The sequence below is a fragment of the Chenopodium quinoa genome, unplaced genomic scaffold, assembly GCF_001683475.1.
Source record: "Chenopodium quinoa cultivar QQ74 unplaced genomic scaffold, ASM168347v1, whole genome shotgun sequence".
Taxonomy (NCBI): Eukaryota; Viridiplantae; Streptophyta; class Magnoliopsida; order Caryophyllales; family Amaranthaceae; genus Chenopodium; species Chenopodium quinoa.
Window position 1 is genome coordinate 5922485 of NW_018743331.1, and position 25819 is coordinate 5948303.

The following is a 25819-nucleotide window of genomic DNA, read 5'->3' on the forward strand; positions in this document are numbered from 1 at the left end:
AGCCGAAAATAGCCAAATTTCTTCGGAAATTTGGCTATTTCTGACCCTAAATTGGGTAGTAAGTATCCCTATAGTGGGTTTGAGTGTCGAAAGTGCCCCTATGGTGTTTTGTTTTTGTTTTTGTTTTTGTTTTTTGAGTTTAGAATGATACAAGTTGTTTCATGGATAAAGATTTATGCGAGATCGAAAAAGAGGTTAATCCTTTGATTACAAGATGAATCAGACGAAAATTTTCTTCACGACTACAATAGATCGATAGACCCCCTTGTCGAAAAAAAACTGTAAATCACAGTGATATAAAAAAGGGTATGAATAATGTATGATTTGCAATAACGATCTAGCATGAATCAATCTTTATTCAAAAAAAAAAATTAATCATACATGAAACTTTTTTTTTTTTTTTTTTTTTTTTTTTTTTTTTTTATGGAATGGTGGATATATGCTGAGTAGTTGATTACTCCATAACATATAAACTGGCCATCTGATTAATTAAGTCAAAGAAAAAGATAAAAATATGAAGATGAGGATAAAAAAAAAATAAAAAAAATGATAAATGACAATTTGGATATATTTTAGAATTTTTAGCTTATTAGACATCGTAAAACTATTTCATCTATAAAACCAAGGTGATAGAAACTCCTCCTTGATCGTAAGCTCCTTCTTGATCTTTGTAATAGAAACTCTAGCAACGACACTAGCAACTTAGGGTTTATACCAACAATTGGTCAGGTTACTCTGGCTTTACATCATCGGGAAGCAACCTTGAGGGTGGCTTTTCACTAATCTCCTTGCTTTGCACTTGGCTAGACATCGAGCTCCATGAAACATGAGTTTGATTGTCATTTGACAGTCTCTCGAAAGCTTTAAACCTTAATTCATCATTCGTCCCTGTACGTTTGACAATTGGTGCTTGGACAGGGATTTGGCCTTCACTCATGCTTGCAACTGAAGACATTGAAGGTCTAAGACTATGAGATGGATTGGTACACATAAGAGCTATGTTCAGCAATCTCAATGCTTCATCTTTGGGGTAACTCGAGCCTAGAGTTGGATCCACAAGTTCCAACAGGTTTCCTTGTTCTTGTAATACATAGGCCTTCAAAATCCCAAATGGACAACAAGTCTCAGAAAAAATACTATATAGATGATTGATGAAATACAGGAAGATTCTCAACATAACAAATAATTAGACTTATAAAAAGTAAATGATACATAGAATCTGTTTATTAACCAATCAAGAAGATAAACAAACTCTTCCTTCCGCGTATAACTTGTGTTGCTAGTTCCATTCACAATTTCAAGTGTGACAACCCCAAAACTGTACACATCTGCCTTATCTGCTAGATAGCCTCTCATAGCGTATTCAGGGGCCATATATCCTCTGAATAAAGTATGAAAGATGAGAATTAGTTCCCAACAACAGTTATTACGAAGTACTAAAATTTTAAAAAGCATGATAAAAAACTTTATAACCTTCTTACAGAACATTATGCTTCAAAATCAACAATACATAGAGTTGCAGTCGGATAATGAACTGACTCACTGACAGTTAATGTTATTATACAGAGTAGTTAAAAAAAAAAAAAAAAAAAAAATTATTTGATTTGGTTAATGTCTGAAATTCCGCTGTTTCTTAATTCTCTAGTCTATACCACTAAGATAAATTTAGGTATTCGATACGGTTTAAAGGATAACAGTTTAAACAAACAGTGTAGCGAAACAAATTGTAGCAGACGCTAAATATCAAACACCTTAACTTTTGTATGGTTTCATACTACAAAATTGGAGGAAGAATGGAGATGGGGAGCAAGAAATGGAGGGGTGAGAAACAACAAAGGATGGTACTAAAATGAGATGAGTACTTCTTTCTAAACAAACCAAACAAGGAAAATGGTAATGCTAAATTTCCTCTTTATTTTTCAGGCAAAGGACTTTACCCCAACCAAACACAGCCTAACTCTTAGTGGTGTGGTATTTACTCTTTGAGCATTTGAAAAATGCAGTATACATCAAAATGGGATATCATTTTTCTTCCGTTTTCATGAACTTTTTCGTGAAAGTAACTACTTCATGGTTCTAGATATATGGCAAATAATAAAATTAGTTCTAGATCCTATACATGACACATTATGTTTATGTTGTTAAGAAGAGGTATTCGACTCACATTGTTCCAGCAATTCTTGTGCTAATATGCGTATTTTCATCTTCATCAAGTTTAGCAAGATGAAAGTCTGAAATTTTAGCGTTCAAGGCCTTATCAAGCAACACATTTGTTGCCTTAATGTCCCGGTGAACAATCTTGAGTCTTGACTCCTCATGAAGGTATGCTAATCCTATTGCGATTCCCAAGCATATCCTCATTCTTGTTTGCCAGTCCAAGTGCAACTTCTGATTCTCTCTACCTAGAAAGTTGGCAATAAAATTTAAAAAGGGCATAAATTGGTTAGAAATCAAGTTTTCTAGTAAAAGAAGCAACTTAATACAAGATGCTAAAAAAGCACTTGCCAAATAGTGCACGGGCAAGGGAGTTGTTTTCCATGTATCATATACAAGCAATAGCTCTTTTCCTTCTATACAACACCCATACAGCTTCACTAGATTCGGGTGTTGTAAAGCAGATATCATGCCTATCTCATTGACAAATTCGCGATTTCCTTGCTTTGATTTGGAAGAAAGCTGCTTGACAGCAATCACTTTACCATCTGGTAGTACACCCTTACAAAAACAAAAATAAAATTAGAAAATCTCAATGGTAAAAATTAAGAATGAATGCCAAGACACGCTTTTTACATGCGTCTGTTTCTTTTTTAAGCGCAGACCATTGGTAAGAAAATTATGAACAATAGTTACCTTGAATACAGGCCAAAAACCTCCACCAATTTTGTTTCTGTGATCAAAGTCATTGGTAGCTGCTTTGATCTGCCTCAAAGTAAAGTATCCCGTACCTAGCCTTCGGAGTTCTGCCATATGTACATTAGATAAGACATATCCAATTAGTGGTAGTACTTTCCAAAACTTTATGATCATTTTAAAAAAAAACAACTACACCAGCAAATTATAATTAGTTTACAGTCCCAAGCTTTAATACTGCTATCACAAGTATTATGGCCAATTCAGAGCAGAATAGAACACATGATTACCTTCATTTTCCTGGCTTTTTCCACCATGGCAACCCTTCATTCACAGAATTACCAGAATAGACAAAAAGATGGCACATGAAATAAGCACAATTCCAGACTCCAACAGACAAGCCTTTGTGGACATTGAAATCTACAGATAAAGTGATACTTTCAAATTTGCTGACAATTTAAGCTCCACAAACTAAGTCCGAAAAAACAGTGCTTAATAATAAGACGTTGACTCACTGGGCGTCACTGTGATCCCAGATATAAGAGGTCCATATAAGCCAAGGTCAGGAGGCACCGTAGTTCCTCTTCCAGCCCAAAATAAAGAAATCTCAAGGGTGGTACCATTGACATAGACATCAAAGGCCTTGGTTATCTCCTTTCCAGCCCCTTCAGCTTCAGCCTCAATATTGAAGTCCTTCAGCTTTATATTCCCCTACAAAACCAATAAAAATCAAGAAAACAAACAGATGATAAATACGAATAGCGGGGGAGGGGGTGAGTTAAGGAAATTTTGTTGAATTACCTGTATTGCAACATCAAAGAAGCGCCTGCCAATGTTGTCAAAAGTTCTATCATCAACAAAGATTATCTCCGCAAAGTGAAGCTTCACATTGTAACTTCCTGGCATCAAGCAAAGGCCACAATATTTAAGTGACAAAGGTGCCAGACGTGCTGTTTGATAAATACCCGTTACATTAGGGTTGGATGTTTCCATTGCCAAGAAGTTCGCGTCAGTATTATAAAGAAAAGATCCTATGCTACTATAAGCCCACTTTTCTCCATTTGCGAAGAAAGTGGAAGGGCCTCCAGGAGTAGTGTCCTCGTCATAATCATTCCCTCGGAAACTCATCTTGTTTCCACCACAATTGATAGACAGAGAATAATCTGTAGAAACATGGGAGCATGACAAAAGAGTTCTAGGAATAATGTCTTTTTATTTCTTGTTTTTGATGATACTAGTAGGAAATAATAAGGTGATGCTAATAGCAGGATCTAAAGTAATCATGTCAAAAAGATTGAGGTTAGAGTTACTATCTACAAGAACCTAGTAAATTCTTACATTGGGGCTTATTGGAGCAAGGAAGGTCCCTCCTCAAGCACCAACTTACACTGCATAATCACAATTTAATTTGATTATGACTCAAATTTATGTGAGCATTGATGGACTTTTTTCGTTCAATATAACAAGAATCTGTAGTAAAAAGAGCTTACTTGTTGCTCTTTGCAAACGAATAGCTGGTGACAAGATTCCTGTTTCATAATTAATAGAAAACTGGATCATATCACTAAGAAAAAGCTTCAAAGAAAAAGCTACAAAGTATTGCTGATGATCTTACACATTTGACTGCTGACAACTAGCTGGGGATGATCCAGTGAAATTGTTATAAGACAAATCACTGCGACGATAATATAGGAATAATAAGATTTATGTTCTTCAGAAAATGGCACTACTACAAACAATAGACTAAAAAATAGGAGAGACAAAAAAAACTAACAACTTTTGCTTGCTGTTCAATATCCAACCTGGCAACGATCCAGAAAGTGAGTTGTTCGTAAGGAACCTACATTGAAGACATGATTAGAATCTCAATCCAGTGATAGTAGATAAAATGGATGATCCAAAACACTTTTTTTTACTTACAGAAATTCAAGTTTTTGTAAGTTCTGAATAGATTCAGGAATCTGACCACTCAACTGATTGTAACTTAGGTCTCTACAAATAAGACTTAATTACATTAATTGCAATGTTTCAATTAGTAAAATTACTATGTGAATGATACAAATTCTAAAATTTACAACATGGTTCATTTTACAAGTTGTCAACTTTAAATTATGGAATATAGATGCCCAAACTCACAGAAGCTTCAAATTTCAAAAGTTTCCAATAAAGTCAGGGATTGGACCAGTAATCGTGCAATTTCGGAGTACCCTCAACACATTTTAAAACAAGAATCAGTACATTTGACTAAAATTAATTTAAAAGCCCAAGTTTTGCAGTAAAAACTCACAGATGCTCTAACTTTTCCATATTTGTCAGGTTTCAGGTTTGGGAAAGTGATACTGCTCATATTGAGATCTGAAATTCTCCTGAAATTTAAAATGAACCAATCAGAGATTTTTCGCTAACTAATACTTGGTGTTTTGATTCCAACTTCACTTAGTAGCGGCCTAAGTTATGTACTAGTATATCTTTTCACTCTAATTACAATGAATAGATAGTTTCTTCAACCAAGGTTAGTTATGTTAGTTGATCTATAACAATCTTGACTTTTCAGCCATGCAGAAAGCATGCACATTTGAAGTAATAGGCTTATATGCCACTTACAAAGTTTTCATATTTGTCAAACTGGAAAAGATAGACGGAATAATCCTTCCAATGTCGTGCCTTGAATATCACTGTAAGGTTCATAAACCACTGAAAGGATTAAGTGCTCAACTCACTTGCAATCAACCCACAACAACAATGAACAAGCAAGCAAAACAATCAAGAACAACCATGAAGAAATTTTAAGCAAGTAAAAGGGAGACAAAGTTACCGTGGAAAAACCCGAGAACCGGGAAAAAAACCCACCCTTGCACTATGGAGTAATATTGATGATGAATGAAATCAAGAATTGCAAGCATGAATTGTATGGAATTCAAATGCTCCTCACAAACCCTCTCTAAAACCCTCTCTTTGTGTTTAAATGTTTGTGAATCCTCAATAAAAAGGCTTAATTAAGGTATATATAGTCTAGGTAGAAAATACAATCCAACGGCTAAAAATAGAACAAATCGCACAAGCCGAAATCTAGGGCAAGGAGGTTCGGCCGAACCTACCCAGAGTTCGGTCGAACCTCCTAGCTGTTCGTCCACTCCTGCTCTACAAAGTGAAGTCGATGATGCTACTGCCTTAAAACCGGGTTCGACCGAACTTTTCACCTGGTTGAACCTTGACAACAAAACAGCTTCTATGTAATACACCTTATGCCTCCATGGATTGATCATCTCCACACTAATCTTAACAATCTCCCACTTGGAGATAGGATCAATCATGCACCATAGACAACCACATATACACCCTTTTCTCAAAAACACTCAACACATTCATCAAAACAATTTTCACCATAGCGCAACACTCCTTCAAATTAATGATGGAGTCCAATTTGCATACTAGTTCCCGCAATCAACATATCATCAACATACAAAAGTAAATAGATATAGCCATTGTCATACCTTTGAAAGTAGCTACAATGGTCACCTTCCGCTCTCACGAAACCATTGCCTAGCATGAAATTGTCAAACTTCTTGTACCATTGTCTAGGAGCTTGTTTCAACCCATATACACTCCGTTTAATCTTGCACACCAAATTCTCTTAACCCGGAACTTGAAACCCTTCTGGTTGCTTCATGTAGATTTCCTCCTCCAAATCACCATGTAAAAAGGCGGTTTTTACATCTATTTGCTTAGGAAATAAGTCCTCCGAAACCACTATAGCCAACAAGATCCTTATAGTGGTTAACTTCACAACCGAAGCAAAGATCTCATGATAATCAATGCCCTCCTTTTGTGAAAAACCTTTTACCACAAGTCTTGCCTTGTACCGAATTGTACCATCCGGTTCTTCTTTCTTTCGAAAGATCCACTTGCACAAGAGTGCTCTCTTGCCCTTGGGCAACTCAACCAACACCGAAGTGTTGTTCTTCTCCAATGAAGACATCTCATCTTCCATTGCTTGCTCCCACTTCAACGAGTCACCCATGCCCATTACCTCTTGATAACATTCCGGCTCACCGGAATCCGTCAACAACAAATAATGCAAGGATGGAGAATATCAATTTGGTGGCTTGATTGTTCTTGATGATCTCCTCACCGTTGGTGGTGTAGAAGGCTCTCCTTGAACCACAACGGGATCACCCATAACTACTCGCTCATTCGTTTCCAAGTGATCATCATCATCCGAATCACTTGAATCCGAATCCACCGGAACATGAGCACCATGTTGAGGAGATGCATGTTGAATTGGCACCTCAACTTCTACTCGTTCAACCTCTTTGCCACTTCTAACTTCACCATCTAGTTCAACAAATTTTCACTCATTTCCAATGGATTCTTTCTCAACGGTTTATACAATGAGCTCTCATCAAAAGTGATGTCACAATGCCTAACAATCTTTCGATTCTTAGGATCCCACAATCTATTACCATATTTCTCACATCCATACCTGATGAAGTAACATTTGATGGCCTTTGGGTCTAGCTTGTCTCTCTTTTAATATTGCAAATAGGCCACACAACCAAAGGTCTTCAAGTGAGTGTAGGACACCTCCTTACCACTCCACTCCTCCTCCGGTATCTTGAATTCCAAAGGCACCGAAGGTCCACGGTTTATCAAGTAAGTCGCGGTACTAACGGCATCCGCCCAAAAGCATTTTGGGAGGCTCGCAAACAACCTCATACACCTTGCCCTCTCAAGTAAGGTCCTATTCATTCGCTCCGCTACCCCGTTTCGGCGAGGTTTACCGGGAATGGTCCTCTCCAAAACAATGACATGCTCCTTACAAATGTTCTTGTAAGATTCCAACTCATGCTCTCCTCCATTGTCGGACTTGATTGCCATAATCTTCTTACCCGAAACATTTTCAATCTCCGCCTTCCAAGTCTTGAACTTCTCATTCACTTCCGACTTGTGCTTCATAAAATACAGCCATACTTTTCGGGTTGAATCATCAATGAAAGTAACAAAGTAGTGAGAACCACCAAGGGACTTGATGGGGTATGGGCCCCAAACATCTGTGTGCACAAGTTCTAGCTTCTCCTTCTTCAAGAACCGTTTGGTTTTTGTGAAAGACACCTTTTTTTGCTTGCCAAAAACACATGTCTCACAAATTTCATGTCGATTGATTTCAACCCCGACAACTTACCCTTTGAAGCTAGCATTTTCATCCTTTTCTCACTCATGTGACCAAGCCGAGCATGCCATAGCTTAGTCTCATCATTTGCGATTCTAGCAATCATGCTTGTACACCCTAAGGTAGTGTAAAAAGTACCAATCTTCGTGCCCCGAGCCACCACCATGGCTCCTTTCGACACCTTCCAAGTACCCTCACCAAACATGGTTCTAAAACCTCTTGAGTCTAGTTGACCCACCAAAATCAAATTCTTCCTTAGCTTAGGTATGTACCTAACATCTTCAAGCTTCCATGAGCTTCCACTTGAGGTCTTGATCATGACATCTCCCTTCCCCACAATATCCAACGGTTCATCATCCGCAAGGTACACCTTTCCAAACTTGCCACTCTTGAAGTTTTGGAGAATCTCCTTACACGGAGAAGAATGAAATGAAGCTCCCGAATCAAGGATCCAAGACTCAATGGGACTATCAACACTCAAGATCAATACATCACCGATTTCATTGCTTGTTGCCAAGCTAACCAATGAACTAGCATCATCGTGGTTCTTGTGGTTTGAACCACCCTTCTTCTTGGGATTAGGAAATTCCCTCTTTGTATTCCCTTTCACACCACAACCCCAACACACAATGTTCACCTTCCTTTTCGACTTACTCTTCCCTCTAGACTTCAATCTTCCTCTTTGAGCACCTCTTTATTGTCTTCCACGTCCCCTACCTTCACTAGAATAAGCACCACCTGATGACTCACCTGAGTTCTTCCTTCTCAAGCTCTCACTCAAGATTAAGTCCCTCACATCATCACACCTCAACTTCAAATTTCTTGAAGAGTTGCTAATGGCGGCTACAATGGTGTCCCAACTTCTAGGCAACGATGACAACAAAATCAAGGCCCTCACTTCATCAAAAAACTTGATCTCAACCAAAGTTAGTTGAGAGATTATCGAATTGAATTCATATATATGTTCGGGGGAGGAACCACTATCATTCATCTCAATTTCAAACAAACGACGCATCAAGAACACCTTGTTCATAGCTGATGGCTTCTCATACATATTGGACAATGCTTTGATCACACCAACCGTCGTTGTCACATCTTTGACATTGTAAGCAACACTCTAAGCCAATTTCAATCTAATCACTCCAAGGGCTTGTCTATCCAATACTTTCCACTCCTCTTCCTTCATACCCGATGGTTTACTAGTAAGGGGCAAATAGGTTCTTTTGATACAAATAGTCATCCATTTGCATCTTCTAAAACCCAAAATCCTTCCCATCAAACTTCTTAATTTTGAACTTGCCTTCTTCCATTGCAATTCAACCACACAAAGTTCACAATAGGTTTTTTAACAACAAAGAATGCAACTTGACACCCAAGACTCAAACTTTGAACACCTAAAGTTCCAAACTTTGTAACTCAATCACAAATTCAAGTTTGACACAAACCCTAAATCATCAAAACACCAAAGATTCAACCTGGCTCTGATACCATTTGTTGGGCTGCCGATACTTGCTCACACACACACTAGTACAATATTGTCCTCTTTGGGCCAAGCCCGCACGGTTTTGTTTTTGGGCTCCTTCCCAAAATGCCTTGTACTAGTGTATTGAGCATCACATTATAAATAACTCCTTCCCTTGCTATTTCTTCCATGTGGGACTTGGGATACAATTCCCAACAATCCTTCCCTTAGACCAAGGACCACATCACCACTCATGGCCTTCCCTCAAACGATAAACCCGATCTGATACTCGCCTCTTTTTTCAATACCGTCAATGCACTATCGGAACTTGCCGCCTTGATTACACCATCATCTAACCATGGTTTGCAAACCACCGAGCCATGCCCACACGCTCCAACCACGAGTTACAAGGCAACCCCACCGATTACAGGACCACCGCAAACCACCGCACCATGCCCACCGGACCATGCCCACTCGCTCCAACCACGAGTTACAAGGCAACCCCACCGGTTACAGGACATCCCCTAGTCCACCAGCTTGAACACCATCAAGAGGACTTTCGACACAAAGGGCACAGATCACCATCTTTGAGGACACACGAGGAACACCCCACATACCCCACGGCAGCCACCCGCCCCAGACCGAATAGCCCGGCTCTGATACCAATTGAAAGGATTTCATATCTGTCAAACTAGAAAAGGTAGACGGAATAGATCCTTCCAATGTCATGCCTTGAATATCACTATAAGGTTCATAAACCACTGAAAGGATTAAGTGCTCAACTCACTTGCAATCAACCCACAACAACAATGAACAAGTTGTTTAAAACAAAGATAGTGCTAGAACAAATTTTAACCCTAAAATATGAGAAAATAGAAATTATAAAGTAAATTAATACAAATTACAACACCAACCAAACACCAACAAGTTTAGAAAACACAAAATACAGAGAATCAATCTAAACTATAAGTATGAAAGACTATACTTTCCTCACTCCAAGCCAAGAGAACAACCACACGCATGAGAATACCATGGACCACGTGAGTCTTCGATTCTTGATACTCGTCTAAGGCGTGAGAACACTTTCCTAAAGCGTTAATTTCCCCCACAACGGTGCTTGGGTTGAACTAGAAATACGTTTGAGATACAATAGACGAACACTACACACTAAGCACATAGATGTGTAGAAAGATTATCAAATTCTCAAACAAAAGACTTAAAGATGAAGAATTATTGAAGAGATTGCAAGTTTCTTCAATAAAGGTGTAGAGGGGGAAAAATTTCAGAGAGGAAGGTATTTTTCTGTATGTGAAAAACAAAGGCCCCTTTACGATATAAAGGAAATAACCGCAAAAAACCGAAGACGAGCGAGGAGGCGCGGGCGCGCTACCCCTGCGCGCGGGCGTGCCACTTGCTCGCGCGGGCACTCCTCCTCGTTCTTCCCAAAAAACCAAATTTCCAGAAACCTTGCGCGATTTTATCGCGGTTTAGGCGCGGGTCGCGCCAAACCATGGCGCGGGCTCGCCAGCCGGAGGCGCGGGCGTGCCTCCTAAACTTTGCAGATTTTCCAGAAACTCAGCGCGATTTTGTCGCGCTTTTGGAGCGGTCCGCGCTTGTCTTTCACAAGCGCGCTAACATGTGGAACGATCTCTCCACTACAACACTCTAAATAATCCAACAATCCTCCCCCATTTAGAGTGTTCATTTAAATCCTTTCTCTACTTCCATCAAATAAGCTTCATCTCATGCATCAATTTCAATGTCCCTATGGATTGAATTGACACTCAGTATAACACACTTAACGATGATCATATCCCATGATTTCCATATGGATTGAATCACACGGATATCTCTAATCATTCGAAGATGAAATACACACAAGATAACTCGAATTTAACATTACTTGACACTTTTATACATCCATGTGTCCGTATCTTTCATAAGTTTATCAAAGTCTATATGTCCAACTAGACTTCTTGAAGCGGCTAAACTTCGAACTTATATAGGTAGGTTCTCATATATGTAAACGTGTCCTTGTGACAAGACACTTTCATTTAGAGCTTCTCAACTCTAAATCTTTGAGAACTTTGAATTGACGCTACCTTACCGTCACAATTAATATAGCAATATGGGTCATTAAATATTGCTAACAAACAACAAAGTTGTAATTCAACCACATTGAATCTAAGACTTGATGTTTCTTCAAGCGTTAGATTGGGTTTCACAACTTTGAGTTATAGGACATAAACCCATTCCAGTCAAAGAAAATATGATGGAATGTCTTGGCATTGCTTTAGTAAAACAATCCGTCAAATTCATTTTCGTAGGAACATAGTCAAGACTTATGACCCCATCATTGATAACACTAGTAGAAAAATTGAAAAAGGCACCCCCCCTTTTGCCACCGGTTCTTGAAAACCGGTGGGAAAAGTTTTGTTTTATAAAAAAAAAAAAAAAAAAAAAAAAAAAAAAAAAAAGAGGGAAAATGGATTTGCCACCGGTTCTAACCAAACCGGTGGGAAAAGTATGTTTTTCGCACCGGTTCTAACAAAACCGGTGGGAAAAGTGTTATGAAATAAAAAAAAAACCGCTTATATTCTTCTTTCTTTCTCCTTCAATTCCTCGATCTTTCCTCCTCTCTCGTCTGCGCTACCTCTCTCTCCTCTCCCTCTCCTCCATTAAAACAAACCTCTCTGTACTCCTTCCTCTCTATGTACTCCTTCATATCTTTCTCGCCGTACTCCTTCCTCTCTCCCTCGTCCATTTAAGCGTTTCTCGCTGTACTCTTTCCTCTCTCTCTCTCCTCCATTTAAGCGTACTCGAAATTCTCCATTGAAGGGGCTTCTGAGCTTTCTCTCCTCCATTGAAGCAGTCTTTAAGGTTAGATGCTTCTTTTTCTTTAATCATCTAATATTAATTTTGACAATCTAGTGTTAATCGTGTATTTAATTGTTAGTATATACTCAATTTAGGGTTATTCGAAGATGGAAAATTGAATTATTGGTTATACAAAGTCAAAGAATTTAACGTAATTTTTGGAGTCTAGTTTGATAATTTAGTCAATTTTGGTTGCTAATTTGTGAATTTAGTTTATTTATTTTATTTTATAGGAAAAACACAAATTCACAAATTCTGGGGGTGGGGGAATGGTTTCAGGGGTAGAGTTTCGAGTCTACGGCGGTTTCGGGTCAGGGAAAGGGGTGGGGGTTTCTAGTGGGGAAAGGGATGGGAGTTAGGGTGGTTTCGGGTTAAGGAATTCAAGTTTTGGGTGGTTTCGTTGGTGGGGCTGGGGCGGGGGGTCTATTGCGCTTATGTGGCTCTGGAAGGAGGGTGGTTTTGGTGGTGGTGCAGGGGAAGGGGGTGGCTTTCGGGGCTGGGTTGGGGATTAGATTGTTTAGTACTGGCCCTGAGTTCATCCAGGCTATATTCAAGATTCAGCCTATTGTTTATTCCAAAGATGGGAAAAGAATTTTGTTGGACATTGGCAATATAACGTTTGGTTGGTAAGACTTGGAGTCCAAAACTTTTGATGCATTAGAACCTCATGGATTTCCAAGGGGGGCTGTGACAATGGGGTGTTTTTTGGGCAGCCTTGTTTCGATTAAAGATAAGCTGCATTCCGAAAGGGAAACCTTGCCAATGATTACGAAAAAGTAAGCATAGTTTCGATTATCTTGCTTTTTTTCCTTGCTGCCAAATCCCAATTAGCTTAAGAGTTTGAATCATGTTTGCTTAAATGCATTTTTGTATTGTTCTGTGACCTGTTTGGTTTATGCAAGGGAAATAACTATTAATCATCTAGTAAAATACTATTTATTTGTAAGAGATGCTTATTACTCTTTGCTAATTGTCATAGTACGCGTTTAGATTAATGTTGTTTAGGTCATTCCTAATCTATTATACCTTGTGGGCTCATTGCCACATTATATTTTAATTGCTCTTATTCGGGATATTACTTTTTTCTGAATTTCTATTAGAAGCTTATGAAGTAGAGGCCATGATTGACATTTCCCTAGTCACACCAAAGTATTGTTTAATCTATTGTCTGAATGTTGCTTCAATCTTAATTTTGTAATAATTTTATCTAAAGTATATTCAGACGCTCTTATAACTTCACTTTACTCCCGCCATTTGGTTTCTTTTGCTTCTAAAATACTCCATATTTAGCAATTTTGCATCTATTATAGTACTTCATATAACATTTTTAGTTTCATCCATGTTTATTTGAATAATAAAGAGGCGTAGGAAGGTTTATGTAGATTGAAGCAAACACAGATTTCCGACCTTGATTTGCATTATGTTATTATCGATCCTTCAAACTAGGTGATCATGTGGGATTATTCATAGGATTACATGAACTTTCGCTCGTTCAAAAATCTAATAATCGTCTATATTCTTTTTTGCTGGCCTTTGCTGAATTTTTTGACCTAAGAGATTCCTGTATGAGCATGATACTTTACAAATTCTTGGGCGCAGGGTTCTATTTTTTTATGCGATTATGTATAATCGATGCTTCTTTTATTAGTGTCATTAGCTAATGATTTTGAGCTTCAAAGAATCATTTCTCTCCCCCTCCTCTTAAAAAAGATACAGGAAAAGATATGGAGACTTGGGATGGGGACAACATAGGACAAAATTGATAATTATTAGGATTGGATAAGAGTCCAGAGTCATAATTTGCTAAAAATAAGGCTTTGCTGTTTATTCTTACTTAAACAATGCTTACTATGTTCAATTGGTATACACTTCATGCTCAATCATGGTTTCTTTTTTTTTCACACTTTCTGTATTCATGTTATAGGTATAGATTTGTGCTTCTGTTTCTCTGAATTCAGTTTTGCATTATAAGTTGACTAAGCACTACTTAAATTAATCAGGTTTTACATGCATAGAAACTTCGGCATGAAAATTTGTGCTGCCTTGGTTGCCATTAGTTGTTGGAGGGGACAACATGGCTTCCATGAGAAACATCATTGATAGGGAGTACAGTGTGAGGGTGGGGGGAGCATCTAAGTCCTCATTATTTGGTGATTGCGTCTGCCTCCTTTCCATGTTCCCTCTTGATGTTGTGCACGGTTCTCTAATTGCTAGTGTAACACCCTGCATGATGCATATAGATTAGACAGACCATTAAAGTGGTGATCCTTGTTGATGCCCTTTACTTCTCTCAAATAGTCTGAGAGGATCGTTGGGTCTTGCCAACCATTTGTCAAAAGTCATTAGAGTCTTGGGCTCGTGGCTTACAAGTCACAATGGGCAGTTGCTTTGTAAATACCTGGGTTTTAACATCTATAGACACGTGGAGTTAGGCTAACACATAAATTACCGTGCTCTTGTGCAATAACCTTCTCTTTGAAAATATTTAAATTGATTTATTGGACTGATGTTGGCTGAACAGAAATTCTTATACTTCGTATTACAATTACTACTACTAATAATAATAATAAAAGACCAATCACCTTTTTATGCATGATTTTTAATGTTTCAAGGTGAAACTACTGATATGAACAGAACTCTGATTGCACTTTACTTGGTTGGCCAGGGTGCATATGGTCCTGTATACAAAGCTCAGATGTCAACTGGTGAAATAGTTGCTGTGAAGGTGATGGCAACTGATTCAAAGCAAGGGGAGCGAGAATTTGAAACAGAGGTAATGTTATATTTTAATCAGTGCAGCTTCTTAGCGGCAATATAATCTATACCAAGGTTCATCCTTAGATGTCCTATGTGGTAGACAAGTTGCTGTCTCTTTTTATGTTGTAGTTATTGTGCTGATTGATTCTTGATCTCACCTTCTTTTATTGCATGCTCTTGTTTCTCAGGTTAAGCTGTTAGGAAGGTTGCATCACAGGAACCTCTTGAATTTGCTTGGATATTGTACAGAGAAGGGAAAAAACATGCTTATATATGCGTATATGAGCAATGGCAGCCTAGCTTCCCATTTATACTGTCAGACAGCATATGTTAGTGTTTATATGTCCAAAAATATATATGTTAGTGTTTATATGTCCATTTTGTTTTAATTTTTTAAAGTGTAATATTACAAGTTATTGAGGCAAATATATGTGTTTTATGTATATTATGATTATATATAAGTATTTGGTACAATTTAAGTGAAAAAAATGCAAAAAAAAAAAATTATTTTTTTGGGGCACTTTTGCCACCGGGTCAGTGTGAAAACCGGTGGGAAATGTTATAGTTTTGCCACCGATTCACTTGAAAACCGGTGGGAAAAGTACTCCAGCTATAAGATAAATCACATGTTTTTGCCACCGGTTCACTCCAAAACCGGTGGGAAAAGTGGTTTTTGCCACCGGTTTTGAACCGGTGGGAAATCTTTGGGGATTTAGCACCCCCCAAATCAAGAACGGTTCAAAACCGATGGGGAATGTGTGGTTTGAATCGGTGGGGATTGAGGTTTTTCGCCTAGTGTAAGCTCTTTCACTAGGCTATGCCTTAGTGAAATATGTCGAGACTTACCATTATACACTTGACTATAAGCCTTTATTAAAGCCGAATTCGAATCACAATGAATAGCCACCGGTGAGATTGGCTTAGGCAATAAAGGCAGCTCTAACATGAGATTTCTCAACCACTTAGCTTCCTTACTAGCTGAGGCAAGAGCTATAAACTCCGCTGCCATAGTAGAATCGGCAATGCAAGTTTGTTTCTTGGAAGACCATGAAATGGCACCTCCCCCAAACAAAAACACCCAACCACTTACAGAAGAGTCATCCTCTTTGTAAGTGATCCAACTTGCATCCGTATATCCTTCTAAAATCGAAGGGAATCCACTATAAGACAAACCATAGTCCAATGTACCTTTAAGGTACCTCAAGACCCTCCTAACTGCAAACCAATGCTGTGCACCCGGGTTACTAGTAAATCTACTTAGTTTTCCCACAGCCAATGCAATATCTGGTCTTGTACTTGTCATGGCATACATCAAGGATCCAGTTATCCTTGAATACTCCAATTGGGAAACCGTTTTTTTCCGAATTCTTAACCAATTTTACATTAGGTTCCATGGGGGTATTCACGGAACACTTATCAAACATATTGAACCGTTTGATCATTTTCTCAATGTAATGAGATTGGCTTAACATAAGCCTTCCATTGTCCCTAATTATCTTGATGCCCAAAATGACATCCGCCTCCCCCAAATCCTTCATCTGAAAAGACGAGGATAAGAATTCCTTGGTCAATTCTACTTGTTGTAGACTTGTACCAAAAATAAGCATATCATCAATATATAGACAAATGATGACACCATGACCTTTGTCATCAAATTTGCTATAAATACACTTATCAGCTTGATTCACCTTGAATCCAAAAGACAAAATTGTGTCATCAAACTTCCGATGCCACTGCTTTGGTGCTTGTTTAAGTCCATACAATGACTTAACCAATTTACACACCTTCTTTTCTTGTCCTTCCAAAACAAACCCTTCGGGTTGTTTCATATACACTTCTTCCTCTAGATCTCCATAAGGGAATGCCGTTTTGACATCCATTTGATGGATTAATAGATTATATACGGAAGCCATTGCAATTAATAACCTTATCGAGGTTATTCTTGCAACCGGTGCATATGTGTCAAAATAATCGACACCATGCTTTTGCTTAAAGCCTTGGATTACCAACCTGGCTTTAAATTTCACTACGGAGCCATCCGATCTCCTTTTCCTAGTGAAAAATCCACTTGCAACCAAGAGGTTTGAAACCGGGAGGTAAATCCTCTAAGACCCAAGTGTCATTTCCCATGATGGAATTCATCTCATCATTTATAGCTTCTTTCCAAAATGCACTATCTTGGGAAGATATGGCCTCGCTATAAGTTTTCGGGTCACTATCCACATTAAAGCAATATGGAATAGTGGAACTAAGGACATCCCTAGATCCTTCAACCAAATAAATTATGAAGTCATCTAGAGGATTCCTAATTTTCCTTTGTCTTTTACTTCTTCTAACATGAGGAGTCTCATCCTCATTATTAGATGAACCTTCATGAGAAACATGTTGATCATCATAATCAACAATTTCCTTTCCTTTGGTACTAACTTGTAGATCCTTTGGTCTACTCATTGATGAAAACCGATTCTCATCAAAAATTGCATCACGTGACTTAATAATCGAATGTTTCGAAATATAGTCACTTTGTTCTATCACATAGAACCTATAGGTTTTGCTATGCTCAGCATAACCTATAAAAATGCATTCCAAGCCCCTTTCACCGAGCTTTCTTTTCTTGTTGCCGGGCACTCTTACGACTGCCCTACAACCCCAAACCTTGAGATACTTCAAGTTTGGTTTCCTTTTGTACCAAAGTTCATAAGGAGTGGAATCCTTTCCCTTAGTGGGAACACGGTTAAGTATGTGACAAGCCGTCAACATAGCTTCACCCCAAAATCCCTCACCTGAGTAAGATAGCATGGAATTAACCACTTCTTGAAGAGTTATGTTCTTCCTTTCAGCTACACCATTTGATTGTGGTGCATAACCAGCTGTAGTCTCATGAATAATACCCAAAGATTGGAAATAAGCAGGATCATAGTACTCTCCTCCCTTATCCGTTCTCAATTTCTTAATAAAAGACTGTACTTGCACTTCAACCTCTTTCTTATAAATATCAAATTTAACGCTTTAGATTGTTTAAAACAAAGATAGTGCTAGAACAAATTCTAACCCTAGAATATGAGAAAACAGAAATTATAAAGTAAATTAATACAAATTACAACACCAACCAAACACCAACAAGTTTAGAAAACACAAAATACAGAGAATCAATCTAAACTATAAGTATGAAAGACTATACTTGCCTCACTCCAAGCCAAAAGAACAACCACACGCATGAGAATACCATGGACCATGTGAGTCTTTGATTCTTGATACTCGTCTAAGGCGTGAGAACACTTTCCTAAAGCGTTAATTTCCCCCACAACGGTGCTTGGGTTGAACTAGAAACACGCTTTGAGATACAATAGATGAACACTACACACTAAGCACTTAGATGTGTAGAAAGATTATCAAATTCTCAAACAAAAGACTTAAAGATGAAGAATTATTGAAGAGATTGCAAGTTTCTTCAATAAAGGTGTAGAGAGGGAAAAATTTCAGAGAGGAAGGTATTTTTCTGTATGTGAAAAACAAAGGCCCCTTTACGATATATAGGAAATAACCGCAAAAACCGAAGACGAGCGAGGAGGCGCGGGCGCGCCACCATGGGGCGCGGGCGCGCCACTTGCTCGACCGGGCACTCCTCCTCGTTCTTCCCAAAAAACCAAATTTCCAGAAACCTTGCGCGATTTTATCGCGGTTTAGGCGCGGGTCGCGCCAACTCAGCGCGATTTTGTCGCGCTTTTGGAGCGGTCCGCGCTTGTCTTTCACAAGCGCGCTAACAAGTGGAGCGATCTCTCCATTACAACACTCTAAATAATCCAACACAAGCAAGCAAAACAATCAAGAACAACCATGAAGAAATTTTAAGCAAGTAAAAGGGAGACAAAGTTACCGTGGGAAAACCCGAGAACCGGGAAAAAAACCCACCCTTGCACTATGGAGTAATATTGATGGTGAATGAAATCAAGAATTACAAGCATGAATTGTATGGAATTCAAATGCTCCTCACAAACCCTCTCTAAAACCCTCTCTTTGTGTTTAAATGTTTGTGAATCCTCAATAAAGAGGCTTAGTTAAGGTATATATAGTCTAGGTAGAAAATACAATCCAACGGCTAAGAATAGAACAAATCGCACAAGCCAAAATCGAAGCAACGAAATAGAGGGCAAGTAGGTTCAGCCGAACCTACCCAGAGTTCGGTCGAACCTCCTAGCTGTTCGGCCACTCCTGCTCTACAAAGTGAAGTCGATGATGCTACTGCCTCAAAACCGGGTTCGACCGAACTTTTCACCAGTTTGGTAGAACCTAGAACAAAGCAGCTTCTATGCAATACACCTTATGCCTCTATGGATTGATCATCTCCTCACTAATCCTAACAAACACTACATCAATTGAAATATACAAGATAAATTGTGGTTGTGGCCATGAAATAATATAATGCTGGTCAAATTAAAACCAGTACACTCACAATATCTCAAGGCTGGTTAGAGTGCCAAGAAAATCAGGTATCTTCCCAGAAATCATATTTCCATTAAGTCTTCTGTAAGTAGAGCATAATTGTTTAGCCAACAGAATTGTACATTGATTAAACTTCCAAATAGGCAGAGGAAACTCACAGTTCAGTGAGATTCTTCAAAAGGACAAATGTTTCAGGAATTTTTCCATTAAAAAAGTTTCCAGCAAGCACCCTATAGAAAATAAAAGGCATATTACATGCACTTAGTAAACAGTGTTATGAATATCAAACAATAAAAATCTAATGAGTATCATGAAGAACAATTATAACATGCTAAACAAACTAGCTGTTAATCAGAATTAAGCCACAGGGAAACCAAATAAAGAGGAGGAAAGTTTGATTCAATTACAATCCCAAAGGAGGTTCCATACTGCAACCAATTGGTGGCAGTGAGAATGACTCTAGCTTATAAGGTGGTATTGTCTCTTCACTTTATCCAACGAGGGACAACTCACACGTGAAGTTCTAAGGAGCTTCAACACTGGAAGCTTAATATCATTATCTTAATACAAGTAAAAATTTTCAACACTCGTCAATTAAAATGCAACATTTTGAACATAACCAAGCAAGGTCAATGGAACAATGGACAAATTTGTGCTGAATAGATTTGGGTCCATTTCTAGGGGAGGATATCAATACGATGACTTGCAAAATATTAATACACCGAAAAATGAGCTCACAATCTTTTCAAGCTTTTCAAATTCCCAAGGCTCTTAGGCAATGGACCTTCTAGTTGATTATCTTCCAAGATCCTGAAAATAACCATATTAAAAACAGATAAAGGATCAAATCAGGACTACTGAAAGCCATCATCAAAAGTATTGTCACAGTGAGTTTATAGTATTTACAACGCCTCAAGTGTAGAAATTTGGCCAATTTCTTTCGGAATGGGACCAGTGTTCCGGTTCCCTAGAAGTGATCTAAAAAGAAAAAAGAATTCAGATACAACCATAAGCATTAAATTTCTACGATGATTGTCTTCAAACAATAGTAACTAAACACAAACAATCACAAGTTCACAAGAATCACAACCTCCCAAAAAAAAAAAAAAAATCATACCTACAAATTAACAAGTGGGATCTTCGACAGAGTTTTAGGGATCGTTCCATGAACATAGTTTCTAGAGAGGTCACTGCAATACATGCTTAACTCATCAGCATCTTCAATACTAACATTGATTAATCAGACACCAATTAAAATGATCGCAGTTAAACAACAACAAGTAATTTAGCTACTTTTCAATGCAAAGGGACTTCATAACTTACATTTCCTGCAGCTGAGTAAGGTTCCCGAATTCTTCAGGCAAATATCCAGTAAGATTCAGACCCTTCAACTGGCTGCAAAAAGTGAATCCAATCACAAAAACAGAATTGAGAAACCAAATTAATGGAAGGGCATTCGTTCACCACACATTCATAGTAATAAGTACAATATATAGCCCTTGCAGTTGCAGACAACAAAAAATGAATAGTGGAACACTTTTGATTTTGTTCCTGTTTGGGTAGGAGCAGTTTGGTGTCAAATTTGTGGTTTGACCAATAAAACCGCTACTTCTCATGCTTGGTAAAGAGCGGCTCAGCATAGTAGTACAGGATAAAACCGCCAATTTAGCATAACGGTTCAGCATAACTATCTTACAATGGATGAATATTTCATATAGAGGGGAAAAAACATCCTACAATATGTTTCACTACTTTCATGCTCTACATAACAATTTCAAGACAAATTACAATTCAGATATGTGTATTCTTAGACTTTAATCAAATCATATTCTATAAAGCTAAATATTTCCACCTTAAAAGTACCAATAAATTGGCATTGAAAACATGGTGAATTGTAACACCATTATTTTAAAAGGTAGGTTTTAAAAACATGTACTTTATATATACATTTCAATGGTGATTTTCAACTATCTAGTAGAAAACAAAAAAGAGACATCCAAATATCCAATACCCCATCCATCCTCTTGCATGTTTCCAAAGTTTCACCCCGTTCTTTCAAGAACTGAAATATATTGTGATCTAAGTGCATTTATAACATAACAGCTTAATAGCTTATCATCTCCTGAAAATAGTCATTGTATATTATAAGCGCCAAGAGTACTATGTAAAATGCATGTACGATAATTGAACGAAGCGACTATAGATTAATTAATCTGAAAAGCTATAGAAATGAGATGTAAATGAAGAACATACATATGTGTGATATGGAAAACAGTGCCATTGTTAAATGAACAATCACAAGTAACGTTGGTTAGAATATTGTCACCGAAAGTTCTATTGAAGCTTTGACCCCATCAATGCAGGATTTGTCAGTGACCTTCCAATATGTCTGTACTGCAGGAATTTTCTGAATCTCTAATTTGTCTGATATTATTTGCAGGGCTTTCACTGCCAACCCACAAGCGAAACAGTAAAAAAAACAACACAAAGCTTTCACAAAAAAGTAAAACTTTCAATTGATAGTTTAGGAAATTAAAAGTTTACAAAACTAAGAAACATATGTAAAGATTGACTTCAAACAAGAAAAAAAACTAGTTTAATTGTAATTTTTTTACCTTAACATTAAGGTAAATCTAGTTGAAGGATGATTTTAACATGAAGTTCACATCACATTATTGATTTAATTGTTTTGTCTAAGTTTATCTTCTCAATTGGACAGGATAATTTATACGAAGTATTCATGTATGGGATTAAAAATCATCCAAAATTACAGAACCGTACTTGGTGTAGTCCTTTATATTCCAATTTCCACCACAGCCTCAGTCCATCAACCATCATGCACATTTCTGCGAAACCAACTCAATGACAACTCGTCTAGTCCCCTAAACCTCCACACTAGTCCCACCTTTAGCCGGTTCGTGACTAATAATCCCATTTTTGGGGGACATCTTCTCCAATTTGTCCACCGGTAACCTGAAAAATGGGTAATTTTATTTTGTTTCCTTTATTTTCCCTTATCTTCCATAGCAAGTCAGCCCCACTTCTCTCTCCTCCCTTTCCCTTCCCACTTCAATTTCTCTTTCTTCCTACAACAATGGCTGGTACACACTCATTCTCCTTGTCGGTGTCGGATTCTAAGCACTAACGTTTTGGGGTGGGGGGTTTCGTGGATAAGGGTGATTGGCTGTGGATAGACCTGACAAATGGGTCGTTTGGGTCGGGTACCAGTCGGGTCAATTTCGAGTCGGGTCGGGTCATTTTGGGTTTCGGGTATGGCTCGGGTCAGGTATCAGGTCGAGTCAAGTATGTTCGGGTTATATTCGGATCGGGTCAAAATCAGGTCGAGTCATGTTCAGGTTGTTCCATTTAATTTGTGGATCTAGTTCAAATAAATAATTTTATATTTTAGTTGTTATAATAAGAACTATCAATTCGGTTTATGAGTGTGGCTACAGTTGAAGATGAACAATTTAAATTATTTTTGGCACCAGACATTTTTACTTCAATTATAAGGTAATTTTAGTTCGGGACATTTCGAGTATTGGGTCTACTCGGGTCAATTTTGAGTATCGGGTTTGTTCGGGTCAAACAATTTGGGTCAATTTCAAGTCGAGTCAATTCGGGTGTCGGGTCAGGATCGGGTCAAGTCTGTTTTCGGGTTGGGTATGGGTCGGGTCGGGTCAATTTCGGGTCGTTATATTTGGGTCATTTTCGAGTCATGAGTCGGGTCATTCGGGTCAGGTCATCGGGTCTGGGTCTGGATTGTCAGGTCTAACTGTGGAGATGGGGGTGTCCGGTATCATGAAATGACACGTGTCATGTTAACTTATCTAACCGGTTACAAACATGCCAAGGACCGGTAGAAGAAGATGACCCCAAAGGTAGGATTATTTAATTTAATAATAATCGATAGAGGTGGGATTATTATCCATGAATAGGCCAAATGTTGGATTATTAGAATAAATTTTTCCAAAAATTAATTATAAGTTTTGGTTGAGTTAGTCTTTTACTCCCTCTGTTTTTAAATATTTGCTCCACTTTTCTTTTGCGGCCATTTTTGAATACTTGCTCCATTTCCTTATTTGAAAAGCTTTTACAATATTTAATTTATTTATCTCAAGTAGTGGACTCAATATAAATCATATATTATTAATTTCATATTTTCTTTCCTCCAATTCTCCCAACTACTTTTGCTTTTTACAATATTTTATTCTTCCACTCATCTCACTACCTCCATATTTTATTACTTTATCCAATTCCTCCTAAAACTCCGCACATGGAAAAATGAAGCAAAGTATTTAAAAACAGAGTGAGTAACAATTATCACGATATGATTGATATTAGAGCCAACATTAAAAGAACATCACAGGTTTAAGTGGCCCACTAGAGTTTCATGTCAAAGGGTTAGACATGATATAAAAACCAATTCTAAAATTCAGGAGTTGTTTGACATTATTTTTTGGTTTCAGTTTTTTTGTGTTTTTTTTTAAAAAAAAAAAATCAAAAATAGGAAATAAGAAAAAGGTGATATGAAATGTTCCAAAATAATAGAAATGTTTACTTTATAAAGAGCTATGTATGAAGAGGATCAACATGAATAGAATAACAATCCTTACTTTGTGGAAAGGATCGATTTTTTTTCTTTTTTCTTATCATCGAATATCTAATCTTTTATGCCTTTAATATAACCCTCTAATTTTTAATATTTGTATCACTTTGACGGACACATATGTCGACACATAACTTTCATAATTAATTTTTGTAATTTACTATTAGTAAAAGTTGTAATAAAAAAAAATATAAAATAAACATTATAATTAATGCAATGATATATAACACAATAATATTATTTTTCATATTATAACAATAAAAAAAAATTAAGTTTAAGAGAATATGTGAATAGCGTATAAGTTAAAGTGATGCAATTATTAAAATAAAAAAAAGGAGTGTTCTTTATTGTTCAATGAATTCTTCATTTCTTCTATAATATGAAGTATTAATCGTTATGTTAGAGAAAGACAGTTTATGAGCATGTTCAATTTTAGTTTTTATTATTTGTTATATGGTTTAATTATGCCATTGCCACTAATTACAAGTGAAGTAAATGATTCTATAAATTTTTTACAAAAAATTTTTGGAAGAGCTTTTTATATGTTACCATCTATTTCTAATGCAATTCTTTCTCGAACATTTGAAAGTATCTTTCTTTTTACCAAACAATGTGTTTATGAAAATTTAGGATGAGTAGATAAAAAAAAAAATATATATGAAATTTTTTTCTTGCAATCTAAAACACATTACGTTACAATTAACATCAAATAATTAATTCTTCATGCCCCCTTCTTTTATTATTAACACATTAATGTTTATATGATACAATTTTGTTTCTAACTTCTACTAATTTTGTCATCCTCCCTAGCCTATTGTTGGGATATGCTTTCATAAATCATGTTACCCAAATTAATTCAATTAAGTTACTGGTGCATAAAATAGATATTTTCTAATCTTATTGCTCACACTATCATACGAAATAATTTCAACCTATGTTTAGTTATACTTCCTTCGTTCCAATAATATTACAACAATAAAACTTTTGCACTATTTATCCCTCTTATTTGACTATATAATATGATTTATACGTTAAACAAAATTAGTCATATATGATCTTGTTAGATTCGTCTCATAAAATACTTTCACAATATCAACTTTTTTTTTAATTTTTATTCTTATACAATTACAAATATTTAACATATAAAATATGCTTTAAAATGCATAACTCATCCTTATTGCAATATTTTGGAGAAAGTATACTATTAGACTTCTCAATATCTTCAAAGTACGTACTAAAAAGAGTATCAACTTTAAACATGGTTTGCTGACGGTCATAGATTTACTAGTAAGTTGTAATCTAAAAAAGCTAAAAAGCTCAAATTTGCATTGACTTGTCCAAGTCCCTTGACTTTAATTAAATCTAAGAATAAAACAGTTGTTTCTCCATTTATTATATGTAGTACTGTCAAAACGGTTTGACAGTTTGGTTTCGGTTCGGTTTGAAATCGGGTCGGTTAGAAATTGGTTCAAATATCTTACGGGTCGGTTTCAGTTCGATTTAAACAATTATCGGTTCGATTCGGTTTCGGTTTATTCTTGAACGGTTTAAATTCGGTTTGGGTAGTAAACGGGTCGGTGCATACGGGTTGCGGTTTGTTAACGGTTCGGTGTAAACGGTTTTTATCCCGGTTTAAATTTTGTTCGGGTTG

The 25819-nt window shown here is 37.1% G+C and overlaps 1 pseudogene; it reads right to left on the reverse strand.

Annotated features, from left to right (window-relative positions):
• Window positions 1-730: 730 nt before the first annotated feature.
• LOC110737575 lies at window positions 731-22403 on the reverse strand (annotated as a pseudogene).
• Between the last annotated feature and the right edge of the window lie 3416 nt (window positions 22404-25819).